This window comes from Thunnus maccoyii, chromosome 19, assembly GCF_910596095.1.
Source record: "Thunnus maccoyii chromosome 19, fThuMac1.1, whole genome shotgun sequence".
Classification (NCBI taxonomy): Eukaryota; Metazoa; Chordata; class Actinopteri; order Scombriformes; family Scombridae; genus Thunnus; species Thunnus maccoyii.
Window position 1 is genome coordinate 8960001 of NC_056551.1, and position 5000 is coordinate 8965000.

Consider the following 5000-nt stretch of genomic DNA (forward strand, 5'->3'; position numbering starts at 1 on the left):
AAAGTGCAAGAGGAGGAGGCAGGGGAAGACAGCATTCACACCTTTCTGCTGAGCATGCAACCGCCTCAACCTGACCTAGAAAGCGCAGACAAACAGATGGATGGATCCAACAGTGGTTGCTTGGAAAAAAGGTACACTGTGTAAATTTCACCCAGATGCAATCACATGGTTAAGGCTGTCTGTGGGTCATTGGTGTAGGGGTATAATTCTTGCTTAGGGTGTGAGCGGTCCCGGGTTCAAATTCTGGACGAGCCCTGAGATTCAGGAATTTGAGTGCTTCTTTTGGGTTGTCTGTTTTCATTTTTCAAGTTTGAAACCTTTAGGAACAGTGGGAAAGCTACAACATACTAGGGAGGTGAGAGTCAAACTGCTCCACCTACATGTTGAAGTTCCCAGTTCAAATGTTTGGGAGGTATGCCGGGCACATCAAGGCTGGAAGAGACTGCAAGCTGACATGGAAATTGAAGACAAATTGATGAATGGCAGGATGGATCCAACAGTAGTTGCTGGGGAGAAGGTACACTGAACCAAATTCTCCCAGCTGCAATGGCATGGCTGAAGTGCTCTGTGGCTCGTTGGTCTAGGGGTATGATTCTCGCTTTGGGTGCGAGAGGTCCCGGGTTCAAATCCCGGACGAGCCCAGGAGTCAGGAATGTGGCTACTTACTGTGGGGTTTCTGCCTAGGTTTGGAGCTGTTGGGAAGCTAAGACATCCTAAGAAGGAGTTGAGAGTGGAAGTGCTACGCCCACATGTTGAAGGTATCAGTTGAGAGGTATGCTGGTCACATCCCCCTGCTAGGAGACTGCTGTCAATGGAGGAGGAGCATACTGTAAGTGCTGCATATCCTCTCTCTTATCGAAATGCCTCGTGATCCCCCTAAACAGTGCAGGTGGAAGACAGCATTTAGCCATTTTTGCTGAGCATGCAACCACTGCAACCTGACCTGGAAAGTGAAGATAAATAGACGGATGGATCCAACGGTGGTTACTAAGAAAAAAGGCACACTCTGCAAATTTCGACCCGCTGCAATCGTATTGTTGCTGCTTTCTGCGGCTCGTTGGTCTAGGGGTATGATTCTCGCTTAGGGTGCGAGAGGTCCCGGGTTCAAATCCCGGACGAGCCCAAAGGTGAGGAATGTGGCTGCTTATTGTGCGTTATGTGGCTTGTTCTTAAAAGTGTTGAGAAGCTAATACATCCTAAGAAGGGGTTGAGAGTGGAAGTGCTCTACCTACATGTTGAAGGTGTCAGTCAAGTCAGTTGGGAGGTACGCTGGGCATGTCCTCTTGGGAGGAGACTTCAGTAGACACCAGGAGCATACTGAAAGTGCTGCATTTCCGTTGTGTTCTTAAAATGCCTCACGATCCCCTAGGCAGTGCAAGAGGAGGCGGGGAAGACAGCATTTAGGCATAAATGCTAAACATGCAACCGCTGCAACCTGACCTGGAAAGTGAAGACAATTAGATGGATGGATCCAACAGTAGTTGCTTGAAAAAAAGGTACACTGTTTAGATTTCACCCGTCTGGAATCGCACGGTTAATGCTGTTCGTGGCTCGTTGGTCTAGGGGTATGATTCTCGCTTCGGGTGCGAGAGGTCCCGGGTTCAAATCCCGGACGAGCCCAGGAGTCAGGAATGTGGCTACTTACTGTGGGTTAGCTGGCTGGGTTTGGAACTCTTGGGAAGCTAAGACATCCAAAGAAGGAGTTGAGAGTGAGAGTTCAGTAAAGGCCAGGAGCATACTGCAAGTGCTGCATATCCGCTCTGTTCTCGAAATGCCTCGTGATCCCCTAAAAAGTGCAAGAGGAGGAGGCAGGGGAAGACAGCATTCACGCCTTTCTGCTGAGCATGCAACCGCCTCAACCTGACCTAGAAAGCGCAGACAAACAGATGGATGGATCCAACAGTGGTTGCTTGGAAAAAAGGTACACTGTGTAAATTTCACCCAGATGCAATCACATGGTTAAGGCTGTCTGTGGGTCATTGGTGTAGGGGTATAATTCTTGCTTAGGGTGTGAGCGGTCCCGGGTTCAAATTCTGGACGAGCCCTGAGATTCAGGAATTTGAGTGCTTCTTTTGGGTTGTCTGTTTTCATTTTTCAAGTTTGAAACCTTTAGGAACAGTGGGAAAGCTACAACATACTAGGGAGGTGAGAGTCAAACTGCTCCACCTACATGTTGAAGTTCCCAGTTCAAATGTTTGGGAGGTATGCCGGGCACATCAAGGCTGGAAGAGACTGCAAGCTGACATGGAAATTGAAGACAAATTGATGAATGGCAGGATGGATCCAACAGTAGTTGCTGGGGAGAAGGTACACTGAACCAAATTCTCCCAGCTGCAATGGCATGGCTGAAGTGCTCTGTGGCTCGTTGGTCTAGGGGTATGATTCTCGCTTTGGGTGTGAGAGGTCCCGGTTCAAATCCCGGACGAGCCCAGGAGTCAGGAATGTGGCTACTTACTGTGGGGTTTCTGCCTAGGTTTGGAACTGTTGGGAAGCTAAGACATCCTAAGAAGGAGTTGAGAGTGGTTGGTATCAGTCAGGAAGGTATCAGTTGAGAGGTATGCTGGTCACATCCCCCTGCTAGGAGACTGCTGTCAATGGAGGAGGAGCATACTGTAAGTGCTGCATATCCTCTCTCTTATCGAAATGCCTCGTGATCCCCCTAAACAGTGCAGGTGGAGGAGGCAGGGGAAGACAGCATTTAGCCATTTTTGCTGAGCATGCAACCACTGCAACCTGACCTGGAAAGTGAAGACAAATAGACGGATGGATCCAACGGTGGTTGCTGGGAAAAAAGGCACACTCTGCAAATTTCGACCCGCTGCAATCGTATTGTTGCTGCTTTCTGCGGCTCGTTGGTCTAGGGGTATGATTCTCGCTTAGGGTGCGAGAGGTCCCGGGTTCAAATCCCGGACGAGCCCAAAGGTGAGGAATGTGGCTGCTTATTGTGCGTTATGTCGTTATGTGGCTTGTTCTTAAAAGTGTTGAGAAGCTAATACATCCTAAGAAGGGGTTGAGAGTGGAAGTGCTCTACCTACATGTTGAAGGTGTCAGTCAAGTCAGTTGGGAGCTACGCTGGGCATGTCCTCTTGGGAGGAGACTTCAGTAGACACCAGGAGCATACTGAAAGTGCTGCATTTCCGTTGTGTTCTTAAAATGCCTCACGATCCCCTAGGCAGTGCAAGAGGAGGCGGGGAAGACAGCATTTAGGCATAAATGCTAAACATGCAACCGCTGCAACCTGACCTGGAAAGTGAAGACAATTAGACGGATAAATGGATGGATCCAACAGTAGTTGCTTGAAAAAAAGGTACACTGTTTAGATTTCACCCGTCTGGAATCGCACGGTTAATGCTGTTCGTGGCTCGTTGGTCTAGGGGTATGATTCTCGCTTCGGGTGCGAGAGGTCCCGGGTTCAAATCCCGGACGAGCCCAGGAGTCAGGAATGTGGCTACTTACTGTGGGTTAGCTGGCTGGGTTTGGAACTCTTGGGAAGCTAAGACATCTAAAGAAGGAGTTGAGAGTGGAAGGGATACGCCTACATGTTGAAGGTATCAGTTCCCCTGGTAGGAGACTTCAGTAAAGGCCAGGAGCATACTGCAAGTGCTGCATATCCGCTCTGTTCTCGAAATGCCTCGTGATCCCCTAAAAAGTGCAAGAGGAGGAGGCAGGGGAAGACAGCATTCACACCTTTCTGCTGAGCATGCAACCGCCTCAACCTGACCTAGAAAGCACAGACAAACAGATGGATGGATCCAACAGTGGTTGCTTGGAAAAAAGGTACACTGTGTAAATTTCACCCAGATGCAATCACATGGTTAAGGCTGTCTGTGTGTCATTGGTGTAGGGGTATAATTCTTGCTTAGGGTGTGAGCGGTCCCGGGTTCAAATTCTGGACGAGCCCTGAGATTCAGGAATTTGAGTGCTTCTTTTGGGTTGTCTGTTTTCATTTTTCAAGTTTGAAACCTTTAGGAACAGTGGGAAAGCTACAACATACTAGGGAGGTGAGAGTCAAACTGCTCCACCTACATGTTGAAGTTCCCAGTTCAAATGTTTGGGAGGTATGCCGGGCACATCAAGGCTGGAAGAGACTGCAAGCTGACATGGAAATTGAAGACAAATTGATGAATGGCAGGATGGATCCAACAGTAGTTTCTGGGGAGAAGGTACACTGAACCAAATTCTCCCAGCTGCAATGGCATGGCTGAAGTGCTCTGTGGCTCGTTGGTCTAGGGGTATGATTCTCGCTTTGGGTGCGAGAGGTCCCGGGTTCAAATCCCGGACGAGCCCAGGAGTCAGGCATGTGGCTACTTACTGTGGGGTTTCTGCCTAGGTTTGGAGCTGTTGGGAAGCTAAGACATCCTAAGAAGGAGTTGAGAGTGGAAGTGCTACGCCCACATGTTGAAGGTATCAGTTGAGAGGTATGCTGGTCACATCCCCCTGCTAGGAGACTGCTGTCAATGGAGGAGGAGCATACTGTAAGTGCTGCATATCCTCTCTCTTATCGAAATGCCTCGTGATCCCCCTAAACAGTGCAGGTGGAGGAGGCAGGGGAAGACAGCATTTAGCCATTTTTGCTGAGCATGCAACCACTGCAACCTGACCTGGAAAGTGAAGACAAATAGACGGATGGATCCAACGGTGGTTGCTGGGAAAAAAGGCACACTCTGCAAATTTCGACCCGCTGCAATCGTATTGTTGCTGCTTTCTGCGGCTCGTTGGTCTAGGGGTATGATTCTCGCTTAGGGTGCGAGAGGTCCCGGGTTCAAATCCCGGACGAGCCCAAAGGTGAGGAATGTGGCTGCTTATTGTGCGTTATGTGGCTTGTTCTTAAAAGTGTTGAGAAGCTAATACATCCTAAGAAGGGGTTGAGAGTGGAAGTGCTCTACCTACATGTTGAAGGTGTCAGTCAAGTCAGTTGGGAGGTACGCTGGGCATGTCCTCTTGGGAGGAGACTTCAGTAGACACCAGGAGCATACTGAAAGTGCTGCATTTCCGTTGTG

At 49.3% G+C, this 5000-nt stretch overlaps 1 long non-coding RNA gene and 7 other non-coding genes across 8 annotated transcripts in view; all 8 read left to right on the forward strand.

The window, feature by feature from the left end:
- Positions 1 to 3059, forward strand: part of LOC121886088 — a 6924-nt gene extending 3865 nt beyond the window's left edge. Inside the window, exons 2-3 of the long non-coding RNA XR_006092673.1 lie at positions 1 to 758; positions 2542 to 3059. The exon at positions 1 to 758 is cut by the window's left edge and continues 1105 nt beyond it. This is a non-coding gene — a long non-coding RNA (uncharacterized LOC121886088). The remainder of the gene's footprint in view (positions 759 to 2541) is intronic.
- On the forward strand, positions 570 to 641 carry trnap-ugg. The gene has a single exon. It is a non-coding gene; the product is annotated as a tRNA-Pro (tRNA).
- On the forward strand, positions 1052 to 1123 carry trnap-agg. The gene has a single exon. It is a non-coding gene; the product is annotated as a tRNA-Pro (tRNA).
- On the forward strand, positions 1549 to 1620 carry trnap-cgg. The gene has a single exon. It is a non-coding gene; the product is annotated as a tRNA-Pro (tRNA).
- Positions 2847 to 2918, forward strand: trnap-agg. Its single transcript has one exon. It is a non-coding gene; the product is annotated as a tRNA-Pro (tRNA).
- A 300-nt stretch (positions 3060 to 3359) lies between the features above and the next one.
- Positions 3360 to 3431, forward strand: trnap-cgg. The gene has a single exon. It is a non-coding gene; the product is annotated as a tRNA-Pro (tRNA).
- A 784-nt stretch (positions 3432 to 4215) lies between these two features.
- On the forward strand, positions 4216 to 4287 carry trnap-ugg. The gene has a single exon. It is a non-coding gene; the product is annotated as a tRNA-Pro (tRNA).
- Positions 4288 to 4709: 422 nt separating this feature from the next.
- trnap-agg lies at positions 4710 to 4781 on the forward strand. Its single transcript has one exon. It is a non-coding gene; the product is annotated as a tRNA-Pro (tRNA).
- Positions 4782 to 5000: the final 219 nt, after the last annotated feature.